We start from the raw sequence: 26,572 nt of genomic DNA, 5'->3' as shown, positions 1-26,572 counted from the left end.
TATCTAATATAAGAGAGTCTGTAATTAGGAATCAGGGCATGTTTGGTATTATGTCAGCGTGTGTTTTATCTTCCTGTATCTATTCTTGCTTTGTTAAACTCTACTGGGACTTATTGACATTACTGTGTAACATCCATTAATCAAATAGTGCCTATTTGTACCGCATTTGTATTTCTGGCAGGAAAAACAAGCACAAAACAACCATTATCTTTAAGTGGCTGTCAGTGACTGTTTTGGCCACTTATAGATTCACATGAGTGTAAGATGTGATCGCATGATGGTACGGTTTTGTTTAACTGTATATAAATTATTTTAAACCATGTTACTAAATATAGTAACTGCTCTATAGATGACATTCAGAGATTTTCACTGACGCCACAGTTTTTGGGGTTGAGGCGAAGCTCTGGAAACTTCTTCAAAGACAATGGCATCCATCTTCAAACAAACATTTTAAGGAGAGAAGAAAAGTAAGAGCAACTTTTGTCTGGAAACTGTTCTTGTATATAGACCTCTCAAAAATACTTTAGACCAGTGGTTTAAAACAAACTTATTACAAAAATAGTTAAAATAAGAAGAAACACACTATAAAATAAGCTAAAATAGCTGCAAAGTAGATGCAAGATGCAAAATAACATATTTCTTATTTCAGTTAGTTCCCTCAACAACTGTGAATTTTGAAATTAATCAAAATGAACCGTAATAATTCATGGATATTACACATTAAAGTTCAAAAGTTTGGGGTCAATAAGATTTTTTTCAACTTTTGTTCTTTATTCAACAACAAAGCATAAAACTGATCAAAAGTGACTAAATACATTTTAGTTTTACATTTTACAATATATTTTCTATTCATCTATCTATCTAAATTAATTTTTTTACTTTCTATTCATCAAAAAATTCTGAAAAAAATACGATTTCCACAAAAATATTAAGCAGCACTTTGAATGTTTTTAACATTGATAATAATAATAAATATTTCATGAGCAGCAGCAAATCAGCATATTAAAATGAATGAAGGATCACGTGACACTGAAGACTGGAGTAATGATGCTGAAAATTCAGTTTTGCATCATAAGAATAAATTATGTTTTAAAATTCAAATAGAAAACAGTTATTTTAAATTGTAATAATATTTCACAATATTACTCTTTTTACTGCATTTTGGATTGTGCAATTTGATTTTTGATGGTGTATTATTTAATGAACAAAGCAATTCTAATTTGAAGTCCCTGTCCTTCGGAGAACCCTTCCAGTGTGTTGTTTACTTCAGTAAAAAACACATTCACCTCTCACCCAGAGCCTCCCCTGTGGTTGACAGTATATCCCCAAGTGGTTACTTCCTCTTGTTATTTAAAGAAAACTCACAGCACAGACCGAGTCACTGACAGAAGTAAGAAAAGGCCATTTGATCTCAGTACCTTGGAGACAACACATACACAATCATGTACACATATACTCACCATAACAAGAAGGTGACTTCATTTATATCTGAGAGAGCGGACATGGGGAAGCGTCTCAGGACGGGCCTGTCTAGTTGGTGGAGGAGTGCGGCGTCTCCTGTCCGCTCTCACTGGGGGTCAGTGGAAGGTTCTAATTAGGTCCGCGGTGGCAGTGACTGTTCGCTTCTGCTGCTGTGGTCACCTTCAGCTCGCAACTGTCATCAAGTAGTCCCACGACAACCTATTAGAAGACACAGACAGAAGTGGCTCAAACTGTCTGTCACCTGTCTGTCGTCATCTCTGCCCCTCTGCTATCAACCACTTCGGTGCATTAGAGTCAATATTAATTCAAAGTAAACTGACCCCGATTACCCAATTACCAGTGATTCATTGGTGCATAGTTTTACAAAAATATAAGCATAAATCTAATATATGTCAACGAGATTTATTCTTAAAACTAGAAAAAATTATGAGAAAACCATTCCTCGAAAACAAGTCATAAACATTATATTACTATTATATTAAGCAAAAAATGTAGATATTGTCACTATAAACAAGATAAAAAGAAATTCTAAAAAATACTATATCATGCTTTAAAACAAGAAAAATTGACAATACGCTTGGAAAACACCAAAATAATGTTAAATTAAAACATAATTAATATACTTTGCATTAAGATTATATTAAACAATTTTTAAGCAAAAAGTTCAATTAGTTTAGATAGTCAAAACAAATGAAAAATCAATATAAAGATAAAAATGAATGATAAAAAATGATCAATTATCCTTAAAAAATTATAAATGAGCTTAGAAAAATATGAATATACTGAAAATGTTGAACAAAATACAAAATATAATCTCTGAAAACAAGTTATAAACATTATAAAAATGATCTTTAGTTTAGATATTTGCACTAGAAACAAGATAAAATATAAAAATGGCAATATAAAAAATTTAATTAAAATAAGAGCGTTGTTCATAATTATTTTGAAAGGACGGGTTTAAAGCCGCAGATTCGTAAATTATTCTTTTCAAATGGAATCTTTTGAATATGTTGAAACACTTCACAAATTGACTCGCAGATGTTCTCGAGTCAACAACTCGAAAATTCATTTATCTGTTCGGAGTGAGTCTCCAGCTGAACCGAAATGAATCACTGAATTGTTCATGTCTGAACGAGCGAAAGTAAACTCGCGAGTGCGTATTAAAGGGGTCATGAATTGAGAAACCCAAATTCCTTTAATCTTTTGACATATCATTGTACTATAAAAACACATCCTGTATGTTTCAAAACTCAAAACCTTGTCGTTAGTCTAAAAACAGGTTATATTAAAGGTCCCATGACATGCTGCTTTTTGGATGCTTTTATATAGGCCTAAGTGGTCCCTAATACTGTATCTGGAGTCTGTTTCCCAAAATTCAGCCTTGGTGCAGAATTTCAGCCACCACGAGCCAGTCCCACAATGAGCTTTACTTAGGACGTGCCATTTCTGTCTCTGTAGCTTTAAATGCTAATGAGGAGGAGAGAGGCGGGGCAAGATGGAGGGTGGGTGTGTGGCCTTAACCAGCTTGCGCTACCATGCGCTAATGTTGACAGTGGATGTATCGCAATGGCTCATAGACACACAGTCATTCGAGCTTTTCAGTTTGACCCAGAATCTGATCCGGATGGAGAAGCACTGGATGAAGAAGTTGCAACTCAGCGGCTACAGCAGGATGTCAGTCTCCGAATGGTTAGTTTAAAATATTGTGTCTGGATACGGAACTTTAGTTGGTTTGTTTATGTATGCTGTTTCAGTTATTATCATGTAGCTAATGCTAGCCATAGGCTTGGATGAATGAACTAAAAAAATACTTCGGTGTTTATTTGTACATCCAAACACTGAGCAACTGCCATGCTTCGCTCGTTTGCAAGCCATGATGTCTCTCAAGGAAAAAAAAATATTGCGCTCGCCTCGCACGGTAGTGGCTCATTTTCTCATGGGCGGGCAAAGCAGAGAAAGGGGAGGTAACCTTTCCCCGTATGACGACATACAGGGAAGATTCCAGATTGGGTCAAATGAGCTTTCATTTTCTCAAAGGCGGAGCAGGATACACAGGGCTCGGTTTACACCTATCGCCATTTCTAGCCACTGGGGGACCATAGGCAGGCTAGGGGAACTCATATTAATGTTAAAAAACCTCATAAAGTGAAATTTTCATGCCATGGGGCCTTTAAAGGCAGTCTGCCGGCAAAAACGACAGCTTTTGGAATGTTCTACCCAGGTGAATAAGAAATATATTTAAATTGTGCTTTTTCAGACACACTTAATATATTTAAATTATACTATACTAAATGCATATTAAGTTTATTATTTTGAAACAACTTTAAGTATATTAAGTGTATTTCAATTTCAATCTATTTGCAATATATTTAATATATTGAAATTGTGTTAAATTGGAACCATTTTAAGTATATTTAGTGCAATTTAAGCATATTTCTTATACATTTAAAATGTACTTCATGAACTTCAGTTAGAGTATATTTGAAGCATTGTTTTAATGTGCTTCAAGTACATTTCAATTGTATTTCAGCTCATTAGAAATGCATTAGCATTACACTACTAGTATATTCAGTAAATACACACGTAGACACTTTGATATCTAGAAAACTTTATTGTATTATATATTGTTGTTTACATTACAAATATTCATAAAGTACATTTAAAAAAGTACAGCAGCATATATACCTTGCTGAAAATCAATACAAAACATACTATTAAATGTATTAAAAATGTACTTGAAATACAGCTATGTTTATAGTATATTTGTATTACAACAACATAGTCAGGTACATTTTAATACATTATACAAAAAACATTATAATAAATGACAGTTTGCAAGTCTGTGGCAGAAGTAGAGTGACGACTGACCAAGGGGGAGCCGGTGGGACGAGGTACGACTTGCATTTTCTGCAACTAAGGGCTTGCAATTCAGACACTGTAGTATTTGAAGACGGCTTTATCACAGGATCTGTGAAAGGAAAAGGAATCGATATAAAATTAGCCAATTACAGTTTTGCATCCATGATTGAATATATATATTATAATTTGCATTGATATTAGAATTTTGTTGACATCTCAGTTTACCTTTTTGACAATATCCTCAAGCTTGACATATGAGTGTCCATTCTTATATTCTTGTTTGTCTTCACTGTACAGCACTCTATGAGTTACATTGAACATATGATTAGAAGAAGCCCAACAGCACTTACAGTGAGCAGAGTTCACGTACAAACTCACTGATATTATTTGATAAATTATTTCAATAAAGCAACCTGTGAGTATTACAGGGTATGTTGATAATTGTGGTTTATTGTAACCTTGTCAGGGTTCTGGACTCCGTATTCTGTTTTTCTCCTGTCCTTCCTGAGTTTCCTTATATGGTTATTTTCCTGTTCTCGATCGTTGATTTGATCCCAGGTGTGTCTCCTTAGTTTCCTCGTTATCCTTAGTTTAAAAGCCCCAGTCCATTCAGTTCATGTTTGTTGGTCCTTGAATGTCTTCCTTGTGCTCTGTGTAACCCATTTAATTATTAAAGACTCGTTTTGTGAAATTCCTCGTTTCCGTGCTTCCTGGACTCCCCGTGAAGCATGACAAACCTAGGGTATCTTGCATGAATGTGTCTGTTGTGGTAATGCTAAGAGTGCATGCTCTTCACCTCTGTTGCAACGATTAAAAAAAAAACATGTTGTCCTAGTCGTCCTGGCATAATATATTTTGCACAGTTGCCTTGCAGCTTTACCAAAAATTAAAATTAAACAAATTTTTACATGAATGACTGAAAGGAAGCACAAATTAGCCGTTTTCTTCCAAGATTGACCGAATCACCCTCCATTAGGTCCGAGTCAAAATCTCTATAACAGAGGTGATACAATATTAAAATATACTTACTATTCCTTTGCTCGTCTCTGCATTCAGATTTCAGTTTGTCTTCTGTAGCAGCTGATCTGAAAAACAACAAATGCTAATACTTCACACACACAAAGGCAAATGATGATTGATGATTTGTTTTCTTTTTAAGAATGAGTACGCTGACTACAATGTACCTGGTTGGTAATATAGTCAAAAACCTTCCCAGCCTCAGCACTTTCAGATGTACTGTATGCTCTTTTATAAGCAACCCTTCTTACAATTTAATCTTTATTCTTATCTGTAATGAGAAATATATATAAGAAAATAAAGGTGACATGGTTGTCAAGCTTGAATAAATATAAACACCTATCAACGACCACTACCACAGTTGGCTAATCAGCTCAAGACAAAGTAACTATGTTCATAATCATGGTTTTTCAAAGATCATTAACCTCATTACAATGAAGCCAAATTGTTCAGAAAATCAGAAATAAATACACAACTTCATTTTGCAAATAAAATAATGCTGTAATTGTCAGTCCTCTCTAGTGTGTTTTCCCCTCTATGCCCATATATGACCAAGAGTCCAGTGCAGGCTCCAGCCCCTGACCAGAGTCAAGTCATTTTAAAGTCTTGTGTTCACAGGAACAGTTTTATTCAACCTTGTCTTGTCCATGGAGACTCGTCTGGGGCAGGCGGCTCCTCTAGTTATGACCGCGGAGGCCATGCCTCTCCTGTTGCAGAAATGGAAGCGGTTCCTGAGTAAACCCTGAGAGGGCCCCTGACTCCACCTCCAGCCCAAGGAGGGCTGTTGGTCTCATGTCCTGCCTAGAGAGGCCTCATATTCCGAGCCTAGCCCAGAGTGGGCTCCTGTGGATAGCCCTGTTCCTGATTTTAGCCCACGGAGGGTTCCTGTTACTGAGTTAAGCCCAAGAGGGCTTCTGTTCCTGAGTCTAGCCGACGGAGGGCCCTGGAGCCCGTAAGTTCCCCCAAGGAATTTTGAATTGGGGGCAGTAGGGTTCCGGCTGTAGTGGCTGGGCCGAGGCCACGAAGATCACCTGCCATGGCCTCCAGAGCTCCCTGAATAAATGTAAATGGCCTCCTGTGCTCCCTGCACTGCCATGGTTTCCAGTGCTCCCAGCTCCGCCATGGCACCCCAAACTGTCTGTTTTGTCCTGGACAGTGCCCACCCCCCAGTGGTACCGTTATGGCGCAGGTCGGTCCTGTCTTGTGTGTTTTCTCCTCTATGCCCATATTTGGTCCATCCTGTTCCTGTCTTAATTTAGTTTGATTGTTTAGATTATGTTCCAGCTGTTTATAGTTAATTATCCTGTGTATTTAGTTCCTGCCTGTTTAGTCGGTTTTCGTCTGGTCTACCCATTACGTTCCTTGTGTTCCTGTGTGTCTCAGCCCTGCCTTGTCTTGCCCTGTTTGAGTTCGGATTAAAGCCTGTTTATTTGAAGTTTATTCTATGTCTCCGTGCTCCTTGTTCCTCCCCGCTATGTGTGCACCATGACAATAATGTTGTACATGTTATAATGACTTTTTTTTTTTCTGCCAATGCATGTGTCAAAAACACGACTGGCACAGACAAATAACGTTAATTAAATACAAATCTTACCTGAAGTCACAGTGAGGTTCCAAAGCCAGACGCCATACACGGTTGGAGAAGCTGGTAAAAATAAGAACTTACCGCTATATTTTCTAATTAATTTCATAGTATGTTCTTACACAAATTACACATAAAATATACTTTAAGTAAGGGTAACATAAGTATGTTTTCTGTAAATACACTAAAACGTCACTAAAAGTATGCTTAAGTTTAGTATATTCCTTAAAAGTATAACTAAAAATATATTTATCAACAGTATTTCTACTATACTTTTTAGGCATATACTAATAGTGTGCTTGTGTTTAGCATATTACTTTAAAATGTAACTAAGCATATATTTATTACCAAAGTATTTCTAGTATACTTTTTTATAAATACATTAAAATGCAATTCAATATATTTTTAATGCACTTAAAATAAGCATGGTGGGAATACAAATGTATTATAAACATACTACTTGAATTTTGAGTATATTTTTAATACATTTAATACTACGTCTTTCGTCTAAGCACCACCTCCGCAGAAAATGATCAATGCCTGCTTCTACATCACTGCTTGTTTAGCCCCACCCACCATTTCACGCATGTAGTGTTTACAAGAGAGGCGAACGCAGGTCTATATAGAAACCAAATGATAAAGATCGCTCTGAAGACAAGAAGATGCTGTGCAGTGCCAAGTTGTGGAAAAACAATGTTTGCGTAGCCTTCCTTCTGATCCCAACATTAGGAAAGAGTGGATGAACTTTATTTTTAATGAAGATCCAGACATTGGTCATTTTTTCACCTCATTTTACCGCAGATTTGTTTGCAAACAAGGCAAAATTCAATGTGGGATTTTTAAAAAGATTGAAACTAAAAGACGATGCTGTGCTGAATATATTGGATCTGACAGTAATGTCACAACACACAAGTGTGAGTAACTATTTTCATTACGTGGTCACCATTGCTTTGTCTCCTCTTACAGATCGTTTGATATGTATTGAGTTATTTATGCATTTTTGACCTTAATCACACCAGCGTCCATCTATGAGGATTGTATGCTGTCAAACATACACAACTATTAGCTAATCATAGTAGTGGGTGTTTACTTCTGAGTCTACAATCTGCCCTGCATATTCAAACAGAGCGTTCTGATGAGGGAGGGTTAAAATGGGACAGAAAATAGCTTATTACTTCTAAATTATGTTTTTTGATGTAAAAATCTTGATTACATTATAAGTGGACCTCAGAGAACAGTACAAAATAAAAAGCAAAGGCAGTTCATGACCCCTTTAAAACAAGTTAGCCTACTGTAAACTGTTTACTGTAAATGAAAATCATATTTAGGTTATTCATAGCCATTTATGATTGCTGTATGTAAATAACATAGGAACAAAAAACATTATTTTTCACCCTTTTTTTAAAAAGCTGTTGTCAGAACAAATGTTCATATTAAAATCTTTCACATTTTGCAAATCTGAGCACAGTGTGAGACCTGTAAAATTACACTGTTTTTCTCTATTTAAACTGATTACCGTTAAGAATATCTCATTTTCTTCTCGAAATTCACACACATACACACACACACACACTGCATCTGACCCTGCGACAATGACGCAGCTGGGAATCAAACAGGATAGGAGCAATTTCCCTAAATGGCCAAAAAGCCAAAATACGGGTCATTATTGCTTAGCATGATGTGTCATTTTAGACTGGGCTGTAAGATCGTCAGAGAAAAAGAGCGGAAATCGGGTGGAAAGATTATAAGGAAAGAAAGAGAGGTTACTCTAGCCAGCCTATCACACAACCTCACTATATTATTAATATGTGACAAATGACACCCATTTTGAAACTCGCTTTCCCTTCTGAGACCATTAAATATACAGATACGACCCATCTGAACCTCTGTCACTCAAAATGGTGTAAAATGAGGAGGTGAAGTGTGATGATCATGGCAATCACTTTAAATCACTACAAAGTAGTGTGGATAGTGCAGTGACATGATAAAATTATCATAATATCATACAATTATGTCGTTGTTTTATCACTGTACTTTGAAGAGTGACTTGCATACGTCTGTCAGTCCTACCTGAGAGAAAAGCACAGAGAAAACGTGCATGAGACAGTCTGAATCAGATCAAAGGCAAACACCTTCATTGGTGGTCTCCATAATTCAGCAGCTATTGCCAGGGTCAGATCGCTCCCTTTGAGTCTCGAGCGTGGAGATGCATCTTTAATATGGCCCTTCCACAGAATAATGATGGAGTCAGCCATGAGGAACATGCATTTGTTTGTGTAAGAGAGAGATAGAGAGAGAGATACTGAGAAAGGGAGACACAAACGCTGATGGGAGTTTCACTGGGAGACTTTTGTGATCTGAGCAGACCAGAATCTATGAGAGAACAAGCTCTATCACCCAGAGGAGAGCCCCTTCACACTACTCAAACATTTACAAGTAGGATTTAATGAGGAATGAGGGGTTGATGGATTGAAAGACATGGAACTGTGGTACAAGACATTGCTTTCAGAAAGAAATTTCAATGTCCCACTGCTCATACTCTTCATATATTATGTAATGGGACAACTCTATTATTCTCTAGATTTCGAAAATGAATGTTGAACCCAAGAATTGAGCGATAGTTCAACCAAAAATACAATTCTGTCATCATTTAGCCTACTCACCTCATGCCCATCCAAACCTGTTACTTTCTTTCTGTGGAACACAAATGAAGAAATATTACAAAAGGTCTACCATGCTATTTTATATTATGGGAACCAAGGGCTCTTGAGCTGTAAAAAAGCTCCATAAAGACTTGTATGCTTTATTCAAAGCTATATGATATTTTCTGTAAAAAACAGTTGTGGGAAAAGTTTCTACGTCAACGTTATCAAATCTCACTCATTTTGATATTCAATACTGTAAGAGACATTCTAAAAGCTAATTGAAAAATGCGCAAATGTAAGAATATTGTCTTTCCACTTGGACCATTATGCCTTTAGCAGTAGATAGCGTTAATGACAAGAAAAATATGTGTAGAAATTGGTTTGTTATTTTGGTACTTTAAACAACTTTAAGCGTTTTTACATCAGACAACTTAAAATGTCCTAGAAGTAGCTAAATGTTAGTAAGTACTTAGAAAACATTCTCACACAAAATCTCCTGTCGATTCTCAACAGGAATAAACACAAATTTGTTTTGATCTTCATTAAAAACTTAAAAAAGAAACCCAATTTGTATGGAGCCCTGCACGTGACATGCAAGAAAAAAAATAATAAATTGTGAGCACGATTTATTAATTCGTTCCCTCAATTTACTAGATCGTGTGCACGCTTTAATAAGTCGTTCCCTCGTTTTAAGTAAATCGTGCCTCGATATAATAATCCATGCCCTCATTCTAGGTAAATCGTGCACACGTTTTAATCAATACCTCCTAACAGGTGCTGGTGCTTTATTCATCTTAAGTAGGCTGTCGTATCCGCCTTCTTTGTGAAAAATGATTCCATGCAATGCTGCAAGGCTTTTGAGAATGTCTCTATAACTCATTCCCAACTCAAAATAAAACCATTGTAACATGACATAACATAGCAGCAACATGTTTATGAAAATGTGTACACGGACAGGAAGTAGGCTACAATTAATTATTATTTTGTGCGCACAATTTACCTAGAACGAGGGCACAAATTATTATATCAAGCGCACCATTTATTTAAAACGAGGCAACGACTTATTAAAGCATGCACGATCAAGTAAATCGAGTGAACGAATTAATAAATCGAGCGCACAATTTATTAAAATGAGGGAACGAATTAGTAAATCGTGCGCACAGCCTAGTAAATCGAGTGAACAAATTAATAAAATGTGCCCATGAGTTATTTATTTTTTCTTGCATGTCATGTGCAGGGCTCCGTAAATTTGAGACTCCGTAGCGTGATGTCAGATTTATGAACGAATCATTCCTTGAGTTAATTCCTTTCAATGAACTTGTTAAATAAGTTCAAAAATTGGACTGAACGACTCATTCGATTCAGTTGGTCTGATCCAACTGCAGCGGCTCTATAATCAACAATTCCCTGACAACTCTCCAGTTAACAACTCATTAAACACTAAAGCAAAATGTGCGGATGATCTAAACAATGGCGTTAAAAGTAAGCTGCTAATGTTGAATTTTAGTTTGGTTATTGTAATTTCTTGTTTTAAATATTTAGATTACAATAATTTTATGCACTTCCTAGTGCAAGTAGACTTTTTGAGTTAAAATACTCTTAGTGGCCTTGGAAACAATATCTTAAAATTGTGTTATTTAAATGTGTAGTTTGAGCTGGTCCTAAATTAAGAATATATTTAAACACAAACATGCTTCCTCTGTAAAAATGTTCCCACATTGTTTGTGAATAGCACGCTCTGTCTTTTTCATTCAATTAAGGAATATAATGTTGCCAATGCCATTTTGTTTAACCAATAAGGAAAACAAAACAGTTTATTATCAGTTCTGACAAACTCTTGGGGCCAGTTTTGATAACGTATTTCAGTACTTGCAACAAAGTCGCCTGTTAAAAATGCCCGCCCTGAGAATATGAGGTTGCCTTGTCCCATTGTGTGTGTTGTTACTCAGGCTAACATTAACTGTTCACTGATGGCAGAAAATTGAGCGTATACCGAGCTCAGTTCCACGCCTCTAGGGCCCCAGATCACTAATCATTTGATGCTGAAAGCAGCCGCTCCCTCTGCCGCAGGAACGAAGGGTCAAACGCATGTTAGATGCGAGCTGCTTCTTACGCAGGACACGTCTCTCCCCACGTGCTTCTGAAGCAGCAGGGGACCCCATCAAGAGCGGGAAGAGAGCAGTAGAGGAGAGGAATGAAATAATTTCATCTCCTGCACCGTAATGCTCCCCCTTAAATCAGCCTGTGAGGAGTGTGTGCCAAGGCTCGGGGAACGGGAGGAAGGCAAGAAAAGCTGGAAAGAAAGACAACGGTAATATCGGGCCTGCTTTGATGAAAGATCTCAGGCAGTGGACACACAGAAACAGATCTATAAACAAGTGGATGATGGAAATAGAGGGAAATGTATGGGAAAAAAGCTTGAAGAGATTAAGAATGGGACATTTTGTCGGTCGCATTTTTTCCCCACCATTTCCACCACATCTCATTTACATTTATTCATTAAACAGATGTTTTTATCCAGGCGATTACAAATGAGAGACATTACAAGCAATTTGTCATAGGATCTCAAATTAAGTAATTGTGTTTGATAACATTCTTTGGTGGAGATGACATTTTAAACGTTTCGGGAATGAAATGGTCGACTGCTTTGCCTTGTTATGTCTTGTATGCACAACATATTTTCATACGTTTTGCATAATTTGACAATTACAGCACGATTGGAAATAAAAATGTTCTGTTCAGTGGTATTTACCTTGATTTTTTGTTGTTGTCTTCACAACTTGACAGCTGTAATAAAAAAACAAAAAAACAAACAATATATATTAAAATGGTTTTCACTCGGTTTTATCATACTTTTAAAAATAATTATAATTAATTGTAATTATATTTCATTTTCATATTTAAGATTGAAAGTCTTGGATGATACAATACATAAAATAACACAAACATCATTTTAAAAAATAGCACTATAAATGATGAAGGAATGAAAGATTCCAATAAAGTATTAATAAAAGACAAAAAGGTTAAATCTGCTAGCTTTAATAAAAATCAACTCCTGAGATACAAAAGAGGTCCAATTTTTTAGAAACACCCAAGAGAAACAAACTTGCATTTTTAACCTGATGGACTATATAGTTTTCCTGCAGCAAAGTCCCTCTAAATGCAAGAATCTGAATTTTTGTTTTACAAATGTTTTTCAGGCCAATGCTAAAATATTGCGATATTGCAATCCACAGTGTTATATTGTAATAACATGACATTTCATTCAGACACTGATTTTTAATTGTCTGGATACTGAACAATTCTTTCAGGGATCTGAACTTTTTCCAGGCAACCTGGCATCAGATTGGGTGTGAATTTGTTGTGTTTCAGTGCGAAAAATGGTGAATATTTAATACTTTTCTGTTGTTTAGTCACATCAGACTGTGACCAATACCTTTCTCTGGACCAATGAGATTATGTATGTGAACTAGAGATAGCCCACACATCTTGATGTAATTTGGCGCAAGTATGTAACCTTAAAAAACAGACGTGGTCAGATGCATCTGGCCTTCTTTTGAGGGTCTGATTCCATTGGTCCGCCTAAGCTGAAAGTGGGTCACAGAGAGCTGGGAGAAGGTGCTGGCATGCTGCTCACTTGGACCCAAATGAGCTGTAAAATGGCAGTAAATGGGCTTGAGAGAAACTGGAGCCTCTCTACACGCACCAACCTACAAACAAGACAGAAAAACAGACAGTGAGAGAGAGAGAAAGATGGAAAGCTCAACCAACAACCCAGCAGGGTCTCTGCAGCCATTCCTAATCTGGCTCTTTTATCCGGTCCCTGTGGTCAATGCCATCTGTGTGGAGTCCCACGGCAACTTCCTCCAGACCAACACACACATTTTGAGGAGCGAACAACCTCCCTGCCTGCAGATCTCTGGTTTCTTGGAGAGCTTTTGGAACTAGTTTCTCAGTTAAAAGAAAATAGCTTGATGGCTCACTGAGGCAGAAGGGCTGGCAGACTCTTGACTAGTTATCCGCCACATCAAAGCGCCCATCCAGTCTCTTCCACTTGACTGGGATTTGTCTTGCTGCAGATTTCGAGATGTAGTTTCAGGGCTGTGTGCTGTTTGAAAAAATTCAACATGTCACCTTTGAAATCCAGAGATCATGCTATAGACGGACTCCCATGCCCTGGTCAAGACCGGCGTCAATCCTTTAAACCCCAACAATGCATTTCAGCAGCTCGTTTGGACCGCACATGATTGATTTCCTGTCTGATCAATCAATTACCGGTGACCTGCATAATCAATAATTCCTCACTTGGGGTACATACAAAAACAGACAGGTCTGTAAAGAAGGCTCTAATCCAGCACTACTCAACACTGTTTTGTGACAAGTGCAAATGTAATGGTAACAAACATGTCATCTTGAGTTAATAAGAACCAAGACTGAAAGGTACAGTATGACCACATATACCAAATAACAGCAGAAATGTGTCGACTGGTAGAGACTTCGCTGTACCATTATGATTTAAAAAAATAAGACACTAAGAAGTAAACGATAGCATACACTTCAGAGTTTATGTGTTTATCAGACTTTACTTTGTTAGTTGCCAGTTGCCGATGGACATCAAAACTTGCTGAATTAATATAAAATGTTATGTGAATTAATATAGAATTGAATGCACATTAAATTATGCACTTTGAATTCTATATTTATGCACATTAATGTATATAATTATAGGGTTCAGAATAAATCTATGTTACTGGACATTAATGCACATTATTCATGAACATTAAATAATAACTGCACAGTAATGTGCATTGATTTTATATTAAATGGACATTTTATTAATATTAATATAACATGTCAATATAGAATTTGATGAATTAAAGCTTTTTAATTGATATCAGAATGATTAGTAATAAATAATCTTCATTAAAGCAGCAGTCCATAACTTTTTTTGTGTTCAAAATGTACAAAATTTATATAATAAGTGAGTACACCATGAATCCATTTTCCAAACCGTGTTTTTGGACAGAAACAGAGATAAGTAGCTCCGGCTACAATGTTCTTCCGCAACACGCACACAGTTCTGTTTATTAACCGCTAGAGCACCAAAAGTTATGGACTGCAGCTTTAAGTTCCAAAAAAAAAAAAAAATGAAATAAAAATAAAAATAATGTAATTAAAGTACCTTATATTTGTAAAGTATTGTCTAAAAAAAATGTTTAATTTTCAAGTTCACAAATAATATATACTGCAATATAAACATACTCATAAGATTTTGGTAATACAAAAATATTGTAAAAAATAACTATACTCCTAAAAACATCCCGATTGGCGCCCCCTGACCGTTCCAATGTTAAGTATCCCTGCTGCGATCCTTGCATTGTTGTTACTGCATCATACAATATTCATCCATAGTGCTGAGTCCTAATCTAATAGTCTTCTGCTATCCATTCAGCTCTTTATGAGAAAAGAATATTGAGCAGCTGAACACATAAAAATAGGCCATACGTACACACGTGCAGAATGGGTTGCGGGGAGGAGGAAAGCGAGGGGGGTGGGTGGGCTATCAGTTCTCGTTCAGCACCGGCATAAGCATCTCACGCCACCACAGCTCATTCGCTCAGCACACCTCATTACCGGGCCACATCGACTCGAGCTGATTGGCCGAAACCAATCAGATGGTGAAATGAGTATCTGAAGGGGGAAAAAAAAGCATTTCTGTCTCTTCTCTCTCTTTTATTCCACTCTATCTTATTCCCATTTCTAGTGCAATGAAAAATTAACTTGCCCTGTATGGCGTCCCGGAAAAATTGCAGATGCTACGCACACAAAAGGCACTGCACGAGTGCCATTACCTCAACTTAATCCAGGCTATTTTCTCCGTTTTCGTTTGCCTCTCTCACCTGCAGAAAAACACCAAATCGGGTCGATCTAAAATATGAACAGATGGAAATTCATATGGATTAGCTGGAGCTTCCTGGAGGGGATGAAATCCTCGTATGAAATTTGGCTAATGCATCATCAGCATCATCAAAGCCTCACTGATGAAGTCTTCAGGGGCTGGAGGACAAATGGCCCTTGACCTGCCACTAATGGATGTAAAATTCAGTCAAACAACAATTACAGCTTGTGATTTACCATGACAACCAGTACTATAATGACCTTACTGCTGTTACTTACTACAGAAAATGGCACTCATATAAGCAGCTAAAACTACTGTGAAAATGTAAGGCTCTGCCCATTAGCAGTAAAAACATAAAAGTGTTCTAAAAAGAGAAGATTGGTTTTAGGACAAGTGCAAATGACTACATTTTGGTAAAATATTGTGGAAAAAATATTACTTTAAGAATATAAAGAGTTTTTCCGTCAAAATAACATGCACTGATACAAAATTGAAGCAGGAACATGCTTGTACCATGGTATTAAAAAATACCATTTAAAGGGGTTTTGGGTCAGTAATATTTGTGACCCTGGTCCACAAAACCAGTCGGGTATATTTGTAGCAATAGCCAACAATACATTGTACAGGTCAAAATTGTTGAAGTAAAGATCATGTCCCATGGAGATATTTTGTGAATTTCCTAGCATAAATATATCAAAACTTAATTTATGATTAGTGATGTGCATTACTAAGAACTTCATTTGGACAACTTTAAAGGCAATTTTCTCAATATTTTGATTTTTTTGCACCCTCAGATTCCAGATTTTCAAATAGTTGTATCTCAGCCAAATATGGTCTGATCCTAACAAACCATATTCCAATGAAAAGCTTATTTATTCAGATTTCAGATGATATATAAATCTCAAATTTTGTCTTTTTGATTGTTTTTTGTTTGTATATCACTTCCCAGCCTCATGTTGCCAGCCAACCTTTGTACCCTGTCTACATGTGGATGCTTAAAACACAGGAAGTATTTATTTGCATGAGGGTTATGTTTACAGTGAAATTAACTGTTGATTTTTTTTTGAGTGAGGTGTCTCTTACATGTAGTAAGGCTTGGAGTGTGTTTATGTAATTTCTTTTTTTTTTTGATTACTTTGTGCGGAGAAGCTTGGATTGTATTGGGGTTTATGGGTTAGCTGGCTATTAATCTTTTTTTGGGGAAATTAATTTCTGTTATAAAATGTATTACGCTTATTTATTTTGTTATATTGGTTGATTTGTATTAATACATTTATTTTTATGATATAAGTGTATGATTACTAAATTTTTGTTTTGGGGTCACCCTTGCTTGAAAGGAGAGTTACAATTTCAAGCCATGCATGAACACTGCAAACATTGCTTTGTTCTGTAATCTAAAGTGTATAATCTGTCATTAAATAACGATTTCAGATACATTATCTGCATGTAGTCTTGTTAATTTGTAGCACTTACCAAGTTACTATGCCAGATAGTTATGGCTTCAAACATTCCAGACTAATATTTCAGTTAAGAAATTCAGGCATTTTATGAAGAAATGAAAGTCATTACACATATAAACTTAATTTATAGATATTTATTTCAATGATTTATTAGTTTTTTTAACTGTCCCTTTCATGCATCACATGCTTCATACAGTAAGCCATCTCATTTCAAAATCACTAAAGCATCGTTGTCGTTACCACGGCAACCGCTTGATCTTCAGCGTCCCGCTTCTTGCAGGACAAACGCTTAATGTGAAAAATGCTTAACGTGGCTTGAAGTACATAACTTAATGATCATGAATACTGTATATACAGGCATTCAGGTGGACCCAAAATATGAATGCAACTCAAAACAGCAACGCTTATGCATTTTCTATAGGAAAACGCTAACGTGCAACTTTGGAAGTTGTGTTCAAATTCTGGGCTCTTATGCTTGCCTGTATGCATGATCAATAAAATTGTATCCTGAATTAGTCATTGTACTTTAAGCCACATTAAGCATTTTTCACGTTCACATCTGCAAGAAGCGGTGTGGGAAGCTGAAGACCAAGCGGTTGCCGTAGTAACGAACAACTATGCTTTGTGGGCCTATGCATGTGATGCATGGAAGTGACAGCTAAAAAAAACGATCAAATCATTGAAATGAACATCTATTCATTAAGTGTATATGTGTAATGGCTATGGCTTTCATTTATTCATAAAATGTGTGTGATTTTTGTTGGAATATTCCTCTATATCTGTTTGAAGCCATGAACTATTGTCTGGCAGAGTGACTTGTTGGTAGGGTAAATTCTACAAATTAACAAAAGACATGCAGATAATCTATCTGAAATCGTTATTTAATGACAGATTATACACTTTAGATTACAGAACAAAGCAATGTTTGCGGTGTTCCTGCATGGCTTTGGCCAACAGATGTCGCTAGCGTGCCGTCACTCATGCATTGCGCATGTGTGGATTAAGTCATTATTTCGAGAAAGTTTCTCATTATTACGAGAAAATAAGTCATTATTACGAGAATGTTTCTTACGGAGCCCCTAAAGGGACATTGGCAAAAAAAAAAAAAAGACTATCGCGTGCGCACAAGAAACTATCGCGTGCGCACGAGATACTATAGTTACAGTTTCCTGTTGCATCACTTCTGCCATCTTACACAGAAGAAAACAAGAGCATGCATGTGCATGAATTAGCCTAATTGAGATCTATTTTGGCCTTCAATACTAAAACATTGTGTCTGTTCTTGCATTCGGACACAGATAAATCATCACTGAACAGCATAAGAACGGCTTTTTCTCTCAGGCTATATTCCACCTGAGCAATACATAGGCTTACATCTCAGGACTGTCCATCTGTACTTTCTCCACTGGATGCTCCTGTCACCAAGACGAATTTCTTGTGTTTTTGTGCGTGTAAACACACTTGACAATAAAGCTCTTTCTGATTCTGACATTTAAAACGCATTTTGAGGTCTAGAAGGATTGGTAGCTACAGTATAAAAGCTCAAATTTTAGATTTCGATATGGCAATAGCCTATTGTCCCACATACAACTCTAAAAGCCAGTCAAATATGTATATAATCGAAAGCGATTATTTATTTTTGATAATTATTACTTTACTTCAGTTTGGTTTTCAATAACTGCTGTTAGTTTCGTTTCATTTTCGTTTTTTATTACTTTGACATTTTTCTTTCTTTCTTGATAAATAAATGCCTTTATTTTCGTTAAATACAGTTCCTAATATAACATATTTTACCGTTTCTCGTGCGCACGCGATAGTCTTTTTTTTTTTTTTGCCAATGTCCCTTTAGGGGCTCCGTAGTTTCTCATTATTACGAGAAAATAAGTCATTTTTACGAGAAACTAAGTCATTATTATGAGAAAGTTTCTCCTTATTACGAGAAATTTTCTCAATATAATGAGAAACTAAGTCATAATTATGAGAAAGTATCTCATTATTATGACTTACAGAATTATATTTTTTCTCAAGGTGGCGGAAACGGGCTTCCATAGTAAGACCTTTGTTCATCTTCAAAACACAAATTAAGTTATTTTTGATGAGATCTGAGAGCTTTCCGTCCCTCCATAGAAAGCTATGCAGCTTACACATTCAAGGTCCAGAACAGTAGGAAAGACATCATTAGAGTAATCAATGTGACTCCAGTGGTTTAAACCTGTTTTAGGAAGCAACGCGAGTGCTTTGTTTGCGCAAAAATAAATAAATAAATATATAACCACCTTATTTACTAAAACATTGATCTGCAACCCAATAGGGGAAGCACCACCACACTTTGGATATTATTTTGTAAATAAAGTAGTAATTTTTTTTTTTTTTTTGTCAGCAAACAAAACTATTGCGTTGCTTCATAAAATGTAGGTTAAACCACTGGACTCACACTGAATAGTTTTAATGATGTCTTTCCTACAGTTCTGGATCTTGAATGTGTAAGTTGCATAGCTTCCTATGGAGGGTCAGAGAGCTCTCGGATTTATCAAAAAAATCTTAATATGTGTTCTGAAGATGACTGAAGGTTTACTGGTTTGGGTACAACATGAGGGTGAGTAATAATGACAATTTCCATTTTTGGGTGAACTAACCTTTTACCGTAAATCCTTGTTGTACTCCATGTTGAGTGCATACGATAATCCAAAGAGTACAATAAATACATTTACAAAGTTGTGAAGCATCACCTCCTCTTCCAGGACAATGGAGACATTTAGCACAATTGACAGAGCTCTTGAAGTGCAACTGCTACTGCTTACTATTACAGTTTTCACTGCAGTTGTGTGGTTCTCCAATGGCTCTGTAAAAAAATATAAAATAGCAATGTCAATATAAGTCTACATATAACTTCAATAACTTATGCAGCCTGCATTACACAGAGCCACGTCACACAAATTACATCTAAGAGCTCATAGTATTTGACACTAATATGGAATTAACTTATTCAATAAAAACTTAAATATTCAATGTGAAATTTACACTTCTGATTTATGAATAAATGGTGCATCGTAAGCTCAGACCTAGCCAATGGTGGGTTACACTGAGGGGAACAAAAAAAATGTATTACAGCAGAAACGTTTTCCTTGTGTCTCATACATTTAATATAATGATCATTAAGTGAAATAAAAATAATTTAGTTCAATAAATAGTAACTTTAGGTAACCAAGAGATAGGGGTGTGCAATATTGACAAATATGATATCTCAATATTTTCTGGGATTTTATCGATAACAACAATTAGACGGACGATATTTTACCGTGGACTTCTAAAGTTTTGATATTATGCATATTCTATGTCATGGTCAGTTCACAGCAGTCATAGAAATTAATCTTTTCCAATACGTTTAAATTGAGTTTTACCTTTTATGGGCATTTTTACCTTCATAAAGCCATTTTTTCTGAAAATGTGCATCATCTTTTGAGTCAAATTCTTACATTTTAGTAGTCAATTAGAATAAGACATTTGGACTGTTACCAAGCAAATGAAATCAGTATCAACAAAATTCATCTTTGCAATGCAGTGGAAATACATATACTGCATCTGAAGTGGCATTTACAAACTGTTTAATGCAGGACATCAACCATTTAAGCTACAGTTACAACTGCATAAATAATGTTCTGATATTTTAAACATGAATACTGATATTTTGAATTATTTAAAAATGAAGATACTTTAAATGTGAAATTAAAGCCGCCAGTAGGAGGCAGCAAGTCACTGTTAATAAGCGAGTCATTGCGATTGAACAGAATCATTTAAACGGTTGATTCATTCAGGAAGGAAACACCATCTCTGTGTCCCAATGTTCATACTATCCATCCTAAATAGTATGTGAGATTACAATAAGTGTGTCCCAAAGCATAGTATGTTGAAAAGAGTATGCTAAAAGTCCCCGGATGGTCAACTATTTCAGGTCGATTTTTGCAGTGTGGATCCAAATTGCCCACAATCCATTGCGCTTTGGCGAAGGATTCGGTCCAGAACTACAAACACGAATAAAATGCGTTAAAAAACTACAAACGTGGCGGATGCGCGCGATCGACCGTTAGGTAGAGAGGTTTACAAAAAGGGGTTTGAGTTACTAATAATCAACAATTAACCTGGGAAAAAAATATTTATTTATTGTTATCCGTTATCTGCAACAGCAATGTGAACTTCTATAAACATCCATTTGGTCGTTAACTTTTAAATTCATCATTACGCAGAAAATATGAGCAGAGTTATAGAGAATGAGGAGTTACGCCACAATCTTTTCACTCTGCGTTGCATTTTGGGAAGGCGCCACCATATTAGCAGGATACGCTATCCGTTCCCATGGTTACTTCTCATTCTCTATACGGATAACTGCTTATCTTTTGTTTTGTTTTTGCCTTTAAGTTAAACAATCATTCATTCTTCATTGTATCGTTTGCAGGGAAGAGAAGCTAATTTATTGCATTGCATGACAATTAAGATTTTTTTTATCTTAGGTTTTGTAAAATTTCATTTAAAATGTTGATCTGATTACCGTGAAAACAGTGCCACCCGCTGGACGCTCGCTGCTGCTTCAGCAGTCATATTAAATTATCCAAATAAAAGTTTGTTCAACAAGCTGACAGAAGTCGATCCATTTCTTTGTTGGAAACTTTTAAATGACAAAGTATAATTATTGTCATTATAAATTTTTTCCATGGCCACGGAGGAGAATCAGAGATTGTGGGTCACATTCAGCGAACAGTCACGAACTCACTGTACTTTTTATATTTATTTCAACAAATGACAAGCAAAATCAAATCCCTAGGAGCTTGTGAACAGCTTTGTAGCATTTTAAAATGCTGGTTTAATGTACTAAGACAGTGATGCTAAAAGACATGCAGGTGAGCCAGAATAAGAACGCGACATGTTTAAACGTTAAGCGTTTTCCTCCCTAGGGCTGTCGCGATAACCGCAATATCGCAATACCGCGCCATTGACGAGTATAACCGCAGAGGAATGCAACAACTGCAGCAACTGCGATATTTCAGTGTTTTCTTTTTCGTAAGGTTACGCCCTTCTTGTTTTACACTTCGTGCATGTGTACTGAATATTAATAATGATAACAATATGTACCATGCTGATTTGCACAGAGGCTCAGTAAATTTGCACTTAACAAGCCTAAACAGACAGCGAATGAGAGAGAGATCGACTGATCGCGTGCGATTACCTGCGTCTGTCCTTCAGGCCGAGTCATGTATATTTGTGAATACAGGTTGTCATGTCCAAGGAAAGCGAAATCTGTCTTAGCAACGATGCTCTGCTGGTCAGCTGAGCCTTTAAAAGTGGCGTTTAAAGTTAAAATGATTTAAACAGCGTGTTTCATTACAAATCTCTGAATGAATCAGCGCTTTTGAACGTGTAGTTGAATGAAGACTCACTCAACGACAGTTCCTTGACGCTACCTTGTGGCGTAACAATGAAACTGCACTGACTGACAGCCGTCTAGAACACGCAGGTGAAATATCAACAGAAAAAGTATCTTGTCAGTCAGATTCGAGGAACAGAACTAACTGTTATATATATATATATATAGGATAACAATATACTAATGATCTTATTGTCAGGTTTATGTTTTGTTATGTGGACGTGTCATTCTCTTCTGTTTACTTCACTTCCTGTTTCAACGCGATTTAGTTTCGGTTTCATTAGTTTCTGAATATGACCTCCTTACATCGTAACACATACACAGATTATATATATATGCGGTAATACCGCAAACCGCGCTATTGAGCCACTCAAAATTACCGCAAGGGAAATTCCTTAACCGCGACAGCCCTATTCCTCCCTTTAGAAAACTGTAATGTAGAAAGCGCTTATGGATTTAGACAGTGATATTTACTGTTCATATTTTAGGCTCATCTGTTTTTCTGCACATATTATGATTTATTAGTAAGGTGTGTACGGAATGTGGTCTTTTATTATCACTGTCTCGGGGCATTAAGCGTGTTCTTATGAGAGGAAAATGCTTAAAGGGTTAGTTCGCCCATTTAAGACATGAAGTTGTATGCAATCCTTACCAGCACTATAGTGCATACACACTGACCCACCCTTTAGTCACCTCCCTGGTCAAAGTTCTGGCCGCTGGAAGTTTTTCAAGATAGTACTCCCGGTTAGTTTCCGGGGCCTCAAAACTGTGCGTTTTTACGTGAAAAAAGTATTTGCGTTTCAAAGCTTGAATAATTCACATCACAAAAAACACGCCTGACAAAATTCATACCTCAGTTTTAATTGGCACTATTTTCTTTCCATTTCTATCAATCCGCGCTGCTGTCAACGTCAACAGTGCGCACGTTCAGATCAGCTGTTGATAGCGCGACTTTTCCACTGGAGTCTAAACATCAGCTTGTTTACCGTACAGTTTAGACATTGGATCATAAAGTTAGTAAATAGAGCTTACCCGTGGTACTGGTACAGCAAAACTTTTTAAAATCATTTTTTTTTCTTTTTCCTCCTTGGTTGGGGATGTAATCGTCTTCACTGAAGTGAGCAGTGCACACACGGAAATCCTTGATTCTCGATATTTTAGCTCCCGCAGAGTAGCCGATGGCAACCAGCCAAAGCTGTCTCGTAGCTATATCCGAAACTGGAAAACGATGGAATCTGAACGGTGATCCCGGCACATTCTTGTGGTCACAGCCTGGGAATTTACACACCATTGTTCATTTTCTACTTTTTATGTCGTTGTCATTTGATTGTGTAAACACTATGGAACAGCTGATCTGAACGTGTGCACTGTTGACGTTGACAGCAGCGCGGATTGATAGAAATGGAAAGAAAATAGTGCCGATTAAAACTGAGGTATGAATTTTGTCAGGCGTGTTTTTTGTGATGTGAATTATTCAAGCTTTGAAACGCAAATTTTTTCACGTAAAAACGCACAGTTTTGAGGCCCCGGAAACTAACCGGGAGTACTGTCTTGAAAAACTTCCAGCGGCCAGAACTCTGACCAGGGAGGTGACTAAAGGGTGGGTCAGTGTGTATGCACTATAGTGCTGGTAAGGATTGCATACAACTTCATGTCTTAAATGGGCAAACTAACCCTTTAACATAAATAAACGCATTGCTTTCACATTTTGAGCTTATATGCGTATCTGCACATAGTGTATGCTTTACAATTTTGTCTTTATCACTGTCTTGGTACATTAAGCCACTTTAAGCATTTTAGAAAGTCCCCTGTTCAAGTTCTGCTAATTAACAAGCCTAAGTGAGAGTCATACTTGCAAAGAAGGTAACGTTAATTATTAAACCAACAAAATCAAACCTTTCAAAAACGCACAGAAATGTGATTCTTTTATTGAGTGAGAGGCAGTGGGTTTAATCAGTGACATTAACAGATTTACTATTCGGGTCTTCTCCGCGACCTGCTTCCTTTGGTGTTTTACACACAGAAAAAAGGCGAAAAAACATACTGCATTATTCAGTTTTCTCTCAGAACGATGATCTGGGTTACTATTGCAATTCTCGAAGCAGCATGAATGACATACAATTGTGACATTTTTCACAATCACGACAAAAAAAACCAAATACTGCCCTAAACTCAATAGCGGAAAGGCAGCGCTATCCTGCAAATATGGCGGATAAACAAAGCAGTTTCCCAGAACTCAACGCGGCGTTACGTCACATTCTCATTCTCTATACACATGAAAGACCCGCGACTGGCAGATCAACAAACTACTTATTTTCGCTCCAATCTGGTAGGAAGGTAAATTAAATTAAATGTGGAGGATGTTAACTGTGACAAGATGATTGACAGGCCAGTTTATAGTGACAGGGTGCGTGTAACAGATGCGACAGAGCGGTCCTTTAAAGACGCAGTTGTGTTACGTGATAGTATGTCCCAAAGCTTGCCTACTCTTCTACTACACACTCAAAAGTGTGATCTTTTTCTTCACCAAAAGAGTACATACTTCAAGGGCGTAGTATAACACACATTTGGACACAGCACATGTTGCTCAAACAAGAGACGCAAATTGTAATTATTTTTGTTGGCGAAATAGAGCAAAAACAGGCAATATTATGTCTAACACGTAAGTCCCTTAATATTACCATCTTGTTTATTGAACTATTGTATAAAATCAATATCACATCTGTAATCATGTTGCTTTGTGGTAGAAAAAACGTCACTCTTCGTGTGATATTGATTAACCATTTGAAATTATGTAAATATATACATTTTCTGCCCCCATATCTTGAATTTTGTGATCATTCTAAATGCAGTTTAATAATAGATTGAATCATGCAGTGAAAGAGCGCACTAGTCTAACCTTCATCACTAATTACATGCGTGCACTCTGTAGATGTGTTTTGTTTGGTTTTTGCTATATAACGTTAATCATAATGTCAAACCATACATCGTTAAAACAGCAATTACGAAACTATCGCACACCTCTACCTAGAGATCAGTATGAGCTAAACTAGATTATTATAACGCCAACATGACTTGAGTACAGGCGTGAATTCACCGTTATTCTGCAAAATACAACATAACCTAAAGTAAAACATTCGGAAACTCGGTTTAATTCGTTTAGCGAATACTTACGTTAACTTATCAGTGGCGGTAATGTAATGTAAGGTAACGTTAATATCATACCCACGTTTTTATGTCGAAATTACTAAGACCTGCACTCCGTTTAACTTAAACATGTCTTAATAAAGACAAAGTTCAGTACTCACCATAACTTTAATGATGGAAAATCCGTCTGGAAATGATGTTTGTCGTTCCTCAGCGTCGGCTCCTCTCTCGCGCACAGACGTTTGAATCCGCCAACGGTTTCTCTCAGGCGCATGCGTACACGCGTTTTTTTGGTGCAAGGCTTGTTGGGCCAACACAGATTTTTCACTTCTGCTTGATAGATTGGCTGAGCACAATTTAATATGCTCGTTGAATATATATTTTTAATTTTAACCTTCAGCTAAAATTAATACAATGTATTTTTTTTGTAGGGGGGTAATTTTTGGGAAGCAATTTGTTGAGTCAATTTTTATTTGTCAGTTTTCACAATTTTTCAAAATGTAATTTTTTATTTTATTTTATTATTATTATTATTATTTTTTTTTTTTTTACAGTGAATAAGAAATGTTTTTGAGGGCCACATCAGCATATTATAATGATTTCTGAAGGATGATGTGACAGACTGGAATAATGGCTGCTGAAAATTCAGCTTTGCCATCACAGGAATAAATTACATTTCAAAATACAAGTAAAACAGTTATTTTAAATTGTAATAATATTTCATAATACTACTGTTTTACTGTATTTTTGATCAATGCAGCCATTGTGAGCATAAGAGACTTCTGACTTACCAGCCCCAAACTTCTGAACGGCAGTATAGCCTATAATAATAACATTTTAATAAGCCATTATAGTTAGCACTGTCATTTTGGTTACAGCTTGTACTAGCAATGCTAATAGGCTATACTAATGCCACTGGGCCTCTTTCTTCCAAGCAGGCACAGGACGTCAATATAATGTCAGGTTGATGTTGGACAGATGTTGCATTTTGGTTGAGAATGAAAATCGGGTTGACGTCAGTATTTGATGCCAATTTGATGTTGAATTAAAGTTGGATTTTGT

General features: G+C 36.5%; 1 long non-coding RNA gene across 1 annotated transcript; it reads right to left on the bottom strand.

The window, feature by feature from the left end:
• Positions 1–4,274: 4,274 nt before the first annotated feature.
• On the bottom strand, positions 4,275–25,776 carry LOC131534555 (uncharacterized). Its single transcript, XR_009269374.1, has 10 exons — positions 25,672–25,776; positions 19,581–19,786; positions 15,438–15,513; positions 15,095–15,276; positions 13,103–13,295; positions 5,526–12,372; positions 5,371–5,426; positions 4,800–5,139; positions 4,567–4,642; positions 4,275–4,450 (listed from the first exon to the last, which is right to left on the bottom strand). It is a non-coding gene; the product is annotated as an uncharacterized LOC131534555 (long non-coding RNA).
• Between the last annotated feature and the right edge of the window lie 796 nt (positions 25,777–26,572).

Source organism: Onychostoma macrolepis, chromosome 25 (assembly GCF_012432095.1).
Source record: "Onychostoma macrolepis isolate SWU-2019 chromosome 25, ASM1243209v1, whole genome shotgun sequence".
In the NCBI taxonomy this organism is placed as follows: domain Eukaryota; kingdom Metazoa; phylum Chordata; class Actinopteri; order Cypriniformes; family Cyprinidae; genus Onychostoma; species Onychostoma macrolepis.
The sequence above is the reverse complement of the archived record's forward strand: the minus strand, read 5'-3'. Positions and strand labels throughout refer to the sequence as shown.